This window comes from Prinia subflava, chromosome 6, assembly GCF_021018805.1.
Source record: "Prinia subflava isolate CZ2003 ecotype Zambia chromosome 6, Cam_Psub_1.2, whole genome shotgun sequence".
NCBI classification, from domain to species: Eukaryota; Metazoa; Chordata; class Aves; order Passeriformes; family Cisticolidae; genus Prinia; species Prinia subflava.
Window position 1 is genome coordinate 17,901,783 of NC_086252.1, and position 14,283 is coordinate 17,916,065.

General features: G+C 42.7%; 1 protein-coding gene across 6 annotated transcripts in view; it reads left to right on the forward strand.

Annotated features, from left to right (window-relative positions):
• The window catches only part of WIPF1 (WAS/WASL interacting protein family member 1), a 55,078-nt gene that overhangs the window by 5,286 nt on the left and 35,509 nt on the right, over positions 1 to 14,283 (forward strand). Inside the window, exons 2-3 of one of the 6 annotated variants that reach the window (XM_063400487.1) lie at positions 1,635 to 1,699; positions 4,251 to 4,572. The exons of 3 other annotated variants lie outside the window; for them this stretch is intronic. The gene's annotated coding sequence lies outside the window, so the exon portion shown is untranslated. Of the gene's footprint in view, positions 1 to 1,634; positions 1,700 to 4,250; positions 4,573 to 14,283 lie in introns of those variants that run through there. 2 more of the 6 variants (XM_063400488.1, XM_063400491.1) reach the window with 2 other exon arrangements.

A 14,283-nucleotide genomic window follows, 5' to 3' on the forward strand; every position in this document is an offset into this window, starting at 1 on the left:
TATGCAGAGAATCATAGCGTAAGGAGGTAATTTTGCCCAAAGTCTCATAGCAGCAGGTCAGTAATAGTGCTGGGAGAAGATCATAAATCTCCTGGCTGGCAGACTAGTGCCTGGGTAGCTAAAAGATTTTGTCCTCACACATGAAACTATCTCCTTTCCCTACTCAACTATTTTCAGATAACTTGGCAACAGAGACTACACTTACCTGCTGAGAGATATCGTATTCCTTTTTTCTTATTATTATTTTTTTTGCCTTATCTCTCATGTTCATAGGGAGTTTTAGTACTGAAGAAAAATGTGGTGCATTGATTTTTTCAGAAACCTAGAAAATTTGATCAGGAAAAGAATTTGGTGAAATAAAGACTAGAGCTGCAAAGGAAATTTTTAGAAAGTGATGTTATTCCCAGTTAGTTGCACAACAATTAATCTCGTGTTTTTTAAGAGCAGAAAATAGCAGACAAAGCTGCATACTGAATCCAGGTTTGAATCGCTCTTTATTTAAAAAAGAAAAACCACTTGAAAACTTTTAAATATCAGGAAGCTAAGAAGATCACAGATCAGCATTTTAGAGACTATCATGGAAGGAGTTAAGCTGTGAGTTAACTGCATCTGTGTTTCAAATCCAAGTGCTGCAAACAAGGCACCATTCAGATCTTCAGTTATAAGTTATGCTGAATTCGTTATGCTGCGTTTTTTTGAATTCTGTTCGGGGGAGAAAAAGAAAACCATGTCAGATGAAAAAAAATCATTACTTTTGTTTTGGTAGCTTGTTTTTTAAGTGATGAAGTAAGATTCCTTTTTTTTGTTGTTGCTTTTTTGTTGTTTTTTTTTTTTTTTTGTCTAGCACTTACGCAGGTCATCTGCTAAGTATTAGCAGCTGTGGAACTGTGGAGTTGCATAAGCATAACTAAAAGTCAGTGGAGCCTTGCATCATTCTGCAGATCTATCCATTGCTTATTCTCCACAACAACAGATCACTTTTGTAGTTCAGTTGACACAAATCCCTAAATGTTAAGAGGGCATCAGCAAGCATGACAAGTTGGGAAATCCTTTAAGTCGTAGAAATCAGATAGGATAATGCATTGTTTTATTGTTGCCACAACCTGCTGTCCAATTAGACATGTGCCTTAGTGTTCTGTGAAGAGAGCTGTGTCAGGGTAATGCCCTGGAACAGCTGAGCCTGCCAGCTACATAAACGTGATTTGTCTGGGCAGCTTTGCTTGGAAGATGGGTGTGGGTGCTGTGCCTGGCTGCTATGGGAGCAAGACAAGTGTGAGTGCTCACAAATGTATCCCAGATTAGCCATGCTTAGTGATATGGCTGAATACAACAGTGTCTTTTAAGCGTTAGAAAAGGCATCTTTACATGTATGGAGCTGAGAGCCTGGAATGTCCTGGAAGGGAGGCAGCTGCAGTGCACATGTGAGTGTGTTGGCAGCAGCCTGAGGCTGGCAGCTCCAGCCTCTGCCCCCAGGTTTATGATACTTGCTCAGCACGCTGCAGGATTTGGTTAGCAGGATGCGTTTCTTCCCACTGAACCTGAGGTTACAGAGAACTTAATCTCCTGTGGTTCTGACTTTTAAGTCATAGAATATGTAATGAATTTTCTGATCCAGACTCTGGCTTTGTTTCCAGGGTTTTTTTACATCATTTCTTTTGCTGGTTTAAAGATCTCCACAGGCAAGAAAGACTCTGAAAGGGTGAGTACAGTGTTACCAAAATATGATCCTTACAATACTTGTTCTTGGAAATTAAGAAGATAAAATGCCTTTCAGCAGATAGTGTCCCTCTAGACTAGTCTATGCACCTGGTGGTTCAGAGCTAAGCCCTGTCCCCTCTTTCAAGACTGCAAGGGGAGTTTGCCTGAGCTCCCATTTCTTCCCCAACCCTTCTATTTTTTCTCTTTTTCCCTTCCTCCCCCCCTTTTCTCCCTACCATTTTTAAAGCAGTGATATGAACAGTTAAGTGAGGCTTCCCCAGATAAGTGATGTCTCTGCTGTTTCTGCTGAGAACAACAGGCAGTGCTTCATTGGCTCACCTCACCAGCAGGCTCTGAAAATGGTGGGACCTTTAGCTTCCCTCCAATTCCCCTGGTCCCTGAGGAAGGCTGTAGGTGCTTGGAGGCAGACTGCAGCTCCAGTTGAAGTAGCACTCCAGAGCTGCAAGTGTGGCATGAATCAGGAACCTTCCTTTGTGAGCAGTCTGAACAGGATGGGAGCTGTTTGTAGCTAGCACCAGCTAGGTAGCTGTTGAGCAGAAAGACGTGGAGGACAAAAAGTATATGGTGGTGAGGAGAAGGGAGGATTGCTTCTTCCCCCCCCCTTGCCTCCTACCTGAGGAAAGATTCCTCAGCTAGTAATTAAAGGGTATTATACTTGGATGCTCTTTTGGTTCAATTTGATTTGCAGTTTGGCAAACATGGGCAGTATCAGCCGTGTAGTACTGAGCTCTACAGTCCTGTCTTCAATTTACTCCAACTCCTCAGTCCTCCCATGAGCAGCATGTCAGGCATTGCTCTCTTCACGTCCTGATTACCCAGCACTGACTGACCTGCTTTGCCCAATATATTCCCAAAACTCTTTTTTTGGGGTAGAAATGCAAAATAGAGAATTTTCACTGTTACTGTCACATTTGAAGTTACTGAAGACAGTTTTCAAAGGAAGTCTTAAATGTAAACCATAAGGGCTGCTGTGTTGTGTGTGTTGTAAGTAAAGAAGCCATTTGCTTGCTGTAAATGAGTTTGCATGACTCAGTGTAGTGGTCTTTTTGTATGGATGTGTGTTTGGTCAGATGCTCCTTCAGGTATTTCATGTGATCCTATGCCTTGTCTTTGATTTTAAGACCCCTGAGATAGGGAATGCATTTGAGCAGGCCCCTGTAGAATACAAGGGGATGAAATGAAAAATCGAATGACACCCATGTGGTGGTATCCATGTGTGATTATTTCAGTTTTTGAGACAATGCTATTCAGCTGAGGCACACAAACAACACTTACTAGTATATCATTGTTTATGGCTACAGGTTACATTTAAACCATTCCAGACCATTACTACTTTGAAACAGAAAAAGATATTCCTTGAAAGTACAGCTTTTCCAGTCAATAGTCCTGATGGTATCTTGGAATCTGAAACCCTCAAATGGCAGCAGGCAGCCCCAAACCTTTGTTTTAATACTAGGCAGAAACAAACCACAGATAATTATCACTTGGAACTTCCTACTTTATTTTCAAATAAAAGTTCCTCATTTGATCTTAATAGGTGACTTAGGGAGGGACAAAATAATTGCTTCATGGCACAATGTACTTGAAATAGATTATTCTTAATTGACTTGACCAGTGTCTCTTGGGTATAAATGAATAACTCATGTTCTTATCTCATTTGAAATTAAAACTAAAGCAGATAATGCATTTCAAAGAGAAACATCTTACTCTGAGGAGTTGCTGCATACTTACATTTACTTGTACCCTTAGGTGGAACTACAGCAATATTTATTTTCTCATTTAGTGGTTATCCTTTTCCAAGCAGCTCTCTGCAGGATCAGTGTCTCCAAGTTTTATTATAGCTTTTCCTTTTTCTTTTCATTTGTGTGTCCTTAAAAAAAGAGTGCATGCTGACTGATGTCAAGATGAAGGCAAATTAACTTGAGCTGCTATGGGGAACTAGAAAATGAAGTGTTCCCTAACTGACAAACAGCTTGAGACGACTGGACAAGTTCCCTCTTTATTCATGTAAAATGTGCCAGTTGTTTAGCAGGACATCCCTGATAATGCGAGTGAAATGCAGGGTAAAACCCAGTTGGATGGCATCATGTGCAGTACTTAAATGAGAACACTGAGGGATTTTGTGTTTCCAAGGGAAAGAATTGTCATTGTTGTCTTCTGTTTTGTGTTACTTGAAGTTCCCCAAGAAAGTTCCTCCTAGGAGGAATAATGTAGTTTATAGTAAGAATGGTTTATGACTGCTCTTTTTTATTTGAAAGCTTTTGTACTTCTCAAAAAATGTTTGTTCACCATCCGCTCACTAATTGACCAGAGTGAGGAGGCACTAAAGAAACCACAGTAATTATACCACATGATATCCAACACCACAGCATTTACAGCTGCCAGGGCCTTTGCTCCAGGCCATCCACTGTGAGATATGGAAGAAGCAAATGAGAATATAATGGAGAAACTTGCAAGAAGGGAAAGTAAAAAAAAAAAATAAACCAGAAAACAACCCGAAACTGTATTTTCACTTTTTTCCTTTTAAACAGAAATAAAGAAATGTCCTGCTGCCATTTCTTAATGAGGCAAGGCTTTATGCCCTAGGAAGTGAGAACAAAGATACACAAAAAAGATCACTCTGAAGTAGCAGAGGCACTGACAGGTGTAACCTGGGCCCAGTCCTACCCTTGATGTGTGGTTGCTGTGGAAGATCCGTGCTGAGATGACACCAGTGGAACAGGATTGCTCCAGACAAGGTCACGACAGCATTTTCCAGGACTTTCCTCCAAGCTGTTTTCTCTTGGGCTCTGGAGTTGCTCCCTCTTGTCTGGTAGACACTGCTGGTTGTTTTTGGAAAACACCATTCTGAAGGTAGGATGATTCTTTCTTCTGCTCTAAAGCTGCAGTGCCCTTTATAACTTTGCTTTAAAGTTTTGCAGGGTCACTGTTACGTGATTGTGCTGGGGAAGAAAAAACCCAGATTATCTGCAAGCTTGTTTGGTGCATGAACCTGAGTTCTGTCAAGTGACACTGTCAAAAATTGCAGTTTAAATTTCTGTATTAAGTCTGGCATGTGCAGGTTCTGGTTTCTTCATTTCTCAATGGAGCATGTGACCCCTGGTGTCATTGTCATTTCCTCCAAAATGCATTGGATCAGGATTTCAGACCCTGCCACTAGCGAGTAATGTCTGGTATAGGATAAGTGTAAAAGGACTTCTAAATAGTTCTTTAGGGAATAATTATGGAAATAGCCTTTGGGACAGCCAAGGGTCTTCAAAATCCAAATTTCTCAAAGTGATGCAAAGTGCTGGCTTTGGCATTTGAGGATGAGAGAATAGTCCATTTACCAGCAAAAAGCCCGAAGTTAAATATGTCACAAAGTTCACTTAAATCCAAACTAGTAACATCAAGTAGGTACGTACAGCCTGTATCACAGCTGGTGCAGCCGAGCCCCTGCTGGCAGCAGGTAGTGACAGGGAACAGGTGAGGAAACACCTTTAGACTCCCACAGCGCATGGGGATGCTTTGAGGCAGTGCTGAGAGAGAGCCAGGAGTATCAGCTCACAATTCATCCTCCATTAGGAACTGTGCTGGGTCTGCTGGGACTTGGCCCACAGCCCAACTGGAACCACTGGGCTCTACCAAAATGCCTGTGACTAATCTCTGCTACCCAAAGGGAGCCATGCTGTAGTGTCCCACTTACTCTGGGGCAGCTCTAAGTTTTCAGGCCAAGCAGGAGGGTTTTTAGGAGGTCTTTGCTGCTTTTCTCTGTGATGTTCTCTCAGGTCACTGCTGTGGTACAGCCTCTCAGGAAAGCCAGCCAGCTTTGCTGAATAGTCTAGGAACTGGACTGTAAGACATTTATGCTCTCTTAGCAGCATTCTTTCAGACAGCTATGCTTCAAACTACAGTCTGGGGTTTCTGTTAAGTATAGGTAATGCCTTAGAGCCATAAGTAATAAACCTAGCTGTAAATTTAGTTTTTCAGTTCTCTACTGTATACTTGGCCTTTTGCTAGTGGGAAAGGAAGGAAGAAACAAATCAGGGGATGCAGAGAGATGATTGCATATTCAGTTATAGTTCTGTGTTAAACTTTTGCTGGTGAGGGAGACCAGGTACCAAGCTGTCTTGAGCCAGAACATCATACTACTGCCTCTGCTTTCAAGCTTAACCTTCACATTTGGGCTATCCTGACTGTCGGTTCCCAAGTGTGTTAAGGGAATTTGCATCAGAAGTCCAGCTCCTTTTATTTGTCTGGCTGTGGCAACAATAGGATATTCACATACCCTCTTGAGGTAGAGGTGCTGGTTTGTCTTGTGAGTGCAGTCTCCTGATAACTGATTCAGTTTCAGCAGCTGATGAAAGCAGGTTTTGATAAGTGGCAATATAGGATGGTTTATTTGTGAATCAGCAGTTTTCTCTCTATGCCAGGTGATCTGTGAGTGAACATTTATGTCAGATTAAGCATAGACAAGTCGGTGTGCAATGATTTGGTAACCCCAGGTCTGCAAGACAAAAGTTCCTGCTCAAAATAGCATTGCATGACTTGCATGCAGAAAGCCATCATGAAGTAGTCAGATTGTCAACAAGGACTGAGGCTGTTCCCTGGTGGCTAATGAGTGATCCCCAGGGCCAGCACTGGGCATAGTGGTGTGAGCAGTTCCACCTGGATGTGTCCCTCACGGGCAGGTGAGATGTAGGATTTCACAACAGGACTGAGTGTTTTTTCACTGTATAAGGAAACAGAATGTTAGTCTTCAAGGCTGTTACCTGGATACTTTTCATGGTCTCTGCAATTTTCTGTCACCTTAACTACTGCTCTGTGAAATCACAGTGGCAAAGTCTCCTAATTCAAAATAATTGCACAGATAATAAATGATAATATGATATGCAATGTATTTAGGTATTCATATACTGAGCCTCCTTTTCTCCTGTTTGTTTTTTTTTTTTTGGGAGAATATAATTGTCAATAAATATCAATGAAACACAAAGATGTGGTCTGATCTTGTGCATGACCTGATCTTGCTCACCATACTTGGATATAGCTCAAATCAGTATGGGATTGCTAGTACTTGTAGCTAAGCAAAGAACAAAATCTCATCTGTTACACTGCAGAGAAACTGATTCTGTTTTATAATTACCCAGCAACTATGCATAGACTCCCATCTGTGGCTATATTTGGCATCCAGTTATTCCTGATGTGGAATATACCACCCATGGGAAGAATGCAAGAAATGGACTAAAGTTCCCAAAGATTGGGACTTGCTTTCCCTTAAAAAAAAAAAAATTAGGAGGGTGTGAGCTTTGGCTAGGAGATTCAGAATGTAAAGGGGAAATGAACTAAGCATCAGTAACAGCTTGAAATTGTATGGCCTGTGTCAAAGGAAAAATTGCTCATATCAATGAATATTGTTTGTGTGGCTTTAAAATGTGTGATGTTCTGGGTAGATCATGATTTGTAAGATGTAGATTTGTCTAGCTTTATTTGCATGTACATATATATATCCATGTATATATATACACAGATGTTGAGGGGAAGTTTCAGTATAAATTATTACTCAGATTCAAGTGTGATCTTTTAAAACCAGTTGATGTTTTCCACTGAAATAACCAAGTATATAAAAATTTGTCATCAAATATTCAGTTGAATACTTTGGAAACTTTCTGACTCATGTGAATAGCTGAAGACAAGTTGCTCAATAATAAATATATTTTAACTTTGCCATCCTAGCAATGCTTATGTAATGAGAAAAGGTACTTGAAGCCTAGTCATGCCATTGGAAAAGTATAGCAGATAATACTCTAGAAAAACAGCTAGGAAGGTTTTACTGGATAAAGAGTGTTGAAAATACCTTTTGGAAAGATAGCACAGATTGTTTCTCTCTTGGTTGACCTGCTGAGTAAGTCCATATTCTTTGGTATTGTCAAGGAGCTTGTGTCCCAGGCTTACTGTATAAAAAAGCTACAAACTAAGAAATTAGGTTGTATGTGAAAATAAGTATTGGAAGCCACAACCAGCACTCTTAATTTTATGAACACTTCCTTTTTGGTTCCTGAGAACATACTAAGGCTTTTAGAAATATCTACAGTGATATGAAGGGACTTCCACACAAAGAGTTCTCATTTTAGAAATATATTTAATTACATAGATATGTATAAATAATACATATGCACTGCAGAACTCTTCTTCAGGAGGCTGTTAATGTCTGTGTTAAAGGAGCAGGGAGGACAAGTAACTTTGAGAGCAAGGTTTGTCAGTTCAGCAGTTTTTATTCAAGTCAAGAAATATATAGCATTTCTAGGCAAAAGCATGTTTTCTTAGGAATGGCTCTTATTTATGTGACTGTTCTCTGAAAGGAGAGCCGGTGGCTAAACTCAGGGATGATAGCCGAAAATGTAATCTCATATGCACATAGCTGTGTAAAGGGCTTTGGCCCACAATTTGTTGAGTTTGGGAGGGAAGGGGTTTACTGTTTTCAGACAGGACTGGAACAGTGTAAAACCTCTTCATTTTCCATAGACATAACTAGAGAGTGGCAATCTGCAAGAATGTTTTTGATCATAAGATTTTGTTCACATCCTGGATGAGGGACAAAATAGATTCCCTGTTTTATCTGGTATGATTCTCCCTACCCCCAAGGAATGTGTTAATGTTTCATCATTTTGAAGAAGTGTAGTGGGCAGCATTAAATATTTACGTCTCTCCGAAGCCACACGGATGCCACCAGGATACCTAGCTCTACATCACACATGCTCTAATTCACCCCAAACACCCACTGCTTACTAATCTGCAGCCCCCGTCTGTGCCGATAATGAGAAAGAGGAAATGGAAACAGCAGGGATTATCTGCTACTGAGGAGTCCCAGTTTCTGGTTGTAATTCTTTCAACAAACTCTTGCCGACTGTGCTCCTGCTTTGAAGTTGGAACACCTCTGCATTAGTGCTTGGCTCTGGTGATTTGGCTGACAGATCTGGGCTTGGTTGGTTTATTTGCGGTTGCACATTCACAGTTCCACATGATGGTTTACTCTTGCACTCATCTGTGTTATGCCTGCTCAAAGTCTAGGCAGTAGAGATTGTTTTGTCCAAGCACTGAGATGTTAGTTGCTCAAATTTGCTGATGACAGGTTCCAGACAGAACAGTCCCCACCATATCCACTGTTCTGTGTGTATAGTCATAGCCATATTGGTGAGTGGGGTGAGTTTCCATATAGTGAATAAATAGGTCCCATTTTTATAAGGCAGAAAGTATGTGCTGGTTTTGAATGTTGGGCTTCAGCATGCTCTGTTAGTCTGGATCATCATGTCCAGTATACTCAGATGTGTGGATAATGCAAGTTTCTAATCTAAACCAAAAACCTCAGAGCCCATGATTGCATTCTTATCCCCATTGGACAGGACAAGCAAATCATTTGTGTTAATAGCTTTACATCAGTGTCTATTAACATCCTTCTGTAGCTTATCTGTCAGGCCACTGTGCAACTTGTCACTGCTGCTAGGGTGGTCCTTTATTCATAAATCAAACACTGTTTGATCTCATGGCAAGTGAGGGGAAGTCAATTTCTGGCTTTAAAAACAACTTGTGCCATCTGTAGGGTAACTAACACATGCCTCTGTTAAGTACCCATGTGTACATAAAGGAGAGTTTAGGTACGCTTTCCACTCAGAAGCTAAAGAGATGGTTTTGTCTTGTGTGTGTATATATATATATATATATATATATGTAAGGTGAGATATAGCATTAGGTGCAAGTGGTTGGCTTACCCAAGATGACTGCTAAAAATCCCTGTTGGAGCTTTGCTCCTCTGAAAGGTGCCAGCCAACAGATTCCTCATGTGTGACAAGGATGGAGAAATAAATGGTTAGTTTACAGGGGTGGAATTTATCAGGCTTCAGATGTTTCCCTTCTTGTCTTAGTGGTCCCCCGTCAGAGCTGACAAATGCTCTGGTGTCCGTGGTGACCCAGCAGACCCCGCTGTGCAGGAGCCCCGTGGACACGGTGGGTGCCGCGGTGTCCCCCAGCTGCCCTGGCTGTCCCCGCAGTGCTCTCCACGGCCCTGCTGGAGGGCATGCAGCGCTCTGGGCTTGGCTGCAGCAGCACCCTGGGAGGCTGTTTGCTTTGGGCATGGATTAGAGGGGCTGTGAGCCTGCTGCGGGTTACCTGCTGGGTGAGCAAATTCCTCCCATCTTGAACAACCCCAAATGTCTGGGGGGGATATAAAAGTATATTTGCCCCACTAGCAACTCCAAGCACAGCTCTGGAACAGTCCATTATGTGTGACTGGATTCTCACAGAGAGGTTGACACATTAAAAGTGACTTTGTAAACATAGCCCCTTCTTAAGATGGAGAGAAATAACCCATCTCTTGTGAGGGATCCAGGCTGTGTGAAAGCTCCTGGGGGAGCAGCTGGGTGAGGACAAAGAGGCAGTGTGCTGAGAGCAAGCATGGCCACTTCCTGAACTCTTCAACTTCCCCTCAGCGCCTCTGAAGCTCGGGGTCCGGCGGATCGTGTCTCTGCACGCTTACCGAGGGGAAAATGCCTAAGCTGCATGAGCCTCACAGTGCTCTCAAGTGTCTTCCAGGGTAAATAATACCTTGGCCATTTGGCCCAAAACCTTCAGTGGGGGCAGAACAGGTGCATCTGCAGACATATGTTTGCACATGCTTTCCTACTACAGCTGCAGGAGCTCAGAGGTGCATGCCCAAGAGGGGTGTGTGTGTGAGTCTCATGGAAAAGCATCCATTTTATGGGCTGGTTTATTGGGGGTTTTTCAGTCATGCACGTATTTCCTTTTGCAAGGGTGTCCTATGCATGTTTACACATAAAATACTTACATCTTTTATTAGCTGGAGGTAATTGGTTTAACACTTAGCTGCTGCTCTGTAAATCCTGTTGTTGCTGCCTCTTTGCCAGAGGTTACTACTCTCACATCTCTGTGGATGGGAGAGATTCTCAAAACCATTGTTACTCCATTTCCAATTATTTTAACCCACTGATATAAATTACTGGAGCAAGTTTGGCTCATTTGATAGTAATGAACTAGTGAGCAGTGGTAAGAAGCCCTGAGGCAGCAGATGGGAATGTAATCCCTGGCTGGTGGTTACCAGGAGGCTGCTCACAACATTGATGTCTTCATCTGGCACAGCTTAATTATAAAGTTGACATCTGAGTGGAAACCTCTTAATTTATGTAGAAATTGCACAGAATTCGTCTACCCATGGGCGAAGAAGCAGCTCTGATTGGCTTGCTCTGGGTCTCTCACTGTAGCCATGGTTTTGTGTGACAGCCTAGGTAGTGGCAGAGCCAGCTCCCTACCAGGACTTGTCTGGTTTTGCCTGAAAGTGAGAAAAGGGGGGGAAAAAAATCTAGTGAGCTTTGGACTACTAGATCAGCTCCTCAGTGTGGTCCATGGCACAGGTTGTGGAACCACGGTGCCAACACACTTGAGGCAGCTGTGGGGTGCAGTGGGAGAACTGAATGGTGGAGGCAGGACACCATGAATGAGTGTTGCTGCCAAAAGATTTGCATCCCAAATTTGCAGCATCACTGTCTGTTCACCCTCTTCCTACCTTCAAGGTTTTCACATTCACACTTAGGTACAGCTACAGCAAATCTGTGCTCCAGCCCAGATCTTTGCAGTCAGTCTGTAAAGGAACCCCTCTGGGTTTGTAACCCACCACTTTCACACAGGCTTTGGCAGTCACTGTCTGTTGTTATTTCAGCTCTCACTAAATAAAGGAATGGGACATTTATCTTCACCCTCTTCTTTAGCTTGTTTGACAAGTGTTTAGTGTTTTCCACAAGGAGCATCTTCCAGCAGAGCAGTATCTCCTTGCTGACTCTGGTGTGACCATTTGGCCTCTCCTGTGATGTGGTAGTCTTCAAACTTTATCTCCAGACTGTCAATTTTCTGCTGGTGGTGTACTTAGGGTTAGATTGCCTTTCCAAAATTCATGTGCCTTTAAAAAAAGATTCTGATAAAGCACCACCTATTGACTAGTCCTGTAAACATGGTACTCTAATCCAGGACTTTACTGTCCTTCCTTTTGTGTCATATGATCAGACCTCTTTGTCCAGCGCTAGATAACAAAATGTGGATGCACACTGCTTTAGCTGAGAAAATCTCTGCTCTTCTGAAGACATAAACTACTTTTCATAGCACTCAAACTTCTGTTTACTGTATTTGAATGAAAGTATTTCTGAAAATTGCTAATGACTGCATCTGTTTGAATTTATCAGTTCACTACCACTCTGAACATTTGATAAACAAATACCCTTGAACTGAAATTTCCCACGCCTGCAGTGTAATTACATTCTCCACTACTGCATTTGTTTCCCCTTTAAAATAAGGGGGGGGACAAAAAGCATACTGTAGCAGAATCACGTTCAGCATTTGGTATTAATATATAGTACAAAAAGGTCCATTGAATCATGGAGTGACTCAGAGAGCATTAGAGGAGGGCTTTCTGGCTATGCAGAAATGTCAGTGGTTCAACATTAGATCAGAAATTTCTTTAACATGTTGTGAGGGACAGCTAGTCATTTCATTTGATGTTAAAATGAGGGCAAAGAGATCTAGCAAGGTGCGGTGAGGAAGTGTGTGTGTCACATGCTCCTCTGCAGGAAACGAGACTGGAGCTGCTGGGGAAGTTCAGAACCGAGTGACCTCCAACGGATTCAAATAGCACAGGTTAGTTCTCTTAAAACGTCTCTTTAGCTGTCCCACAGGGGTTCTGCACATGTGTTTTCACTGATTTTTGGCAGCAGTGGCTAAGGAGTGGTCTGTATGGCAGTTGTGGCAGCAGGTAGTAAGGGGCATGTGATTTCAGAGCAGAACTCTACAGGGCAAAAAAAGGAAGCTCATGTGTGGGTTGGCTCGGTTTGTGCGGAGCTTGGAGTACATCCTGCCTTGCAGTGCAGCAGCAATGTGGACCTGAGTCACACTGGAAATGTGAATGAAATCTTCTGCATCTTGTTAAGACTTTCGTAAAATAAGTTAACGATCTGGATTTTTAATTGACGTGTTCAGTGTTCTAACAAAAAGCACTTTTCCAAGTAGAGATTAAAATCATTGACTGTAGTGGAAACTTCATTTAGTTTGTTTTGGCTGTACCAAGTATGTAGCTCCTCTCTTTGATTTTACTGCTGTCATTTCTTGTTAAGGTATTCTCGCATTCCTGGTGATTTCTGTTGAGAAATTGCATCGTGACTTTTCTGTGCTGGAGGGTTTTGACTTGGGAGCACATTGCATCTGGAATGAAATGAAGCTAAGTTTGTGCTGGAGAATTTGGGAGCTCTCAGGGGGAGACTCTTTCATGGGATGTTTGTTTTGTACTCCAGCATAAAGATTGCTTTGTTACTTTGAAATTACTAGGCAAGTCTGATTAATTACAAATCTTAAATGCAAAGTTGGAGTGAAAGTTACAAAGAAAACCTTCAGGATGATAAAATGTATAATCCAGTAGTAAGCGCACAGAATCCCAACTAAAACTAAATCCCAGTGTGGGGCCCACATGGTGCTGGGTGAGTGTGGGGAAGAGGAGGTGCTGGCCCCACAGCCAGCTCCAGGCTCTGCACAGAGATGCCCCTGCTCACCCAGGGTCACGGCTTGTGAGGCAGAGGGGCTGGGACAGCGGCAGCAGTCTCACACGAAATGCAGCTGCTGGGGATGGCAGTGCTGTAACAGGGCACGCCAGGCATTGGAATCGAAGATTGGAGTGTCAGGGAAGAAGGCCTAAAGCTGCCCTCACTTCTTCCCAAATGTTTTTAAAAATATTTCCCTGGTCGTGTAGAACGCCAGACTAAGTTGCTCAGCTCCTTCAGCTCCTCGTACCGAGTAGTGCATTCATCCTGATCTCAGTGTGGAAACGCCTGCGTAAGGTGAGCATAGCGGCTCCCGGCCGGCCAGGCTGCTGCTGCTGCTGTGCTGCTGCTGCTGCACCTGGCCCTGCTGCAGGGCGCAGGGGGTCTTGGCAGGCTGGGAATAGCAGGGCCCTGTTCCTGGGCACTCAGACAGCTCCGTGGCTCAGCCTGCAGAGCTTTGCTCTCATATTTCGAGCTCTGGGGCTTTATATGCAGAGAAGGCTTTGGCCTTAGCTGGGCTCCTCTGCTTCTGTAAAACCAGCAAGTTGTCAGAGAGCCGGAGTTCTGCCCCAAATCAGCCTTTCTGATGTATTAGGGTTTATAGCCTTCGCTGGAGCACTGTTTAACTAGGAATGTGATTTAAAAGCAATTTAGTAAAATCCCACTGCAGACATTTTCATTTCAGCCTAATCCTGTCTTATAGCGGCTCATCTCAAATAGATTAGGAGTTGTTTTAAGCTAAATATAATGGCTCGTAAATAATATATTTGAGCCTCCATGCAGTGGCTTGTGCCAGGTATTTGAAATGGAATTAAAAAATAAACTGGTACAGGTTCCTAAATAAATAAACCCTAATGGTTCTACTCTGCTACCAGGAGTGAGCACAGGCAACCAGGATTGAAAGAGCAGGAGAGTTGTTAAAGAGGGGGGATTTCTGAATGGGCCTTTCCCATTAGCTTGTGTTATGAAAACCAGGGAAAGAATGTTTCTTCCTCTA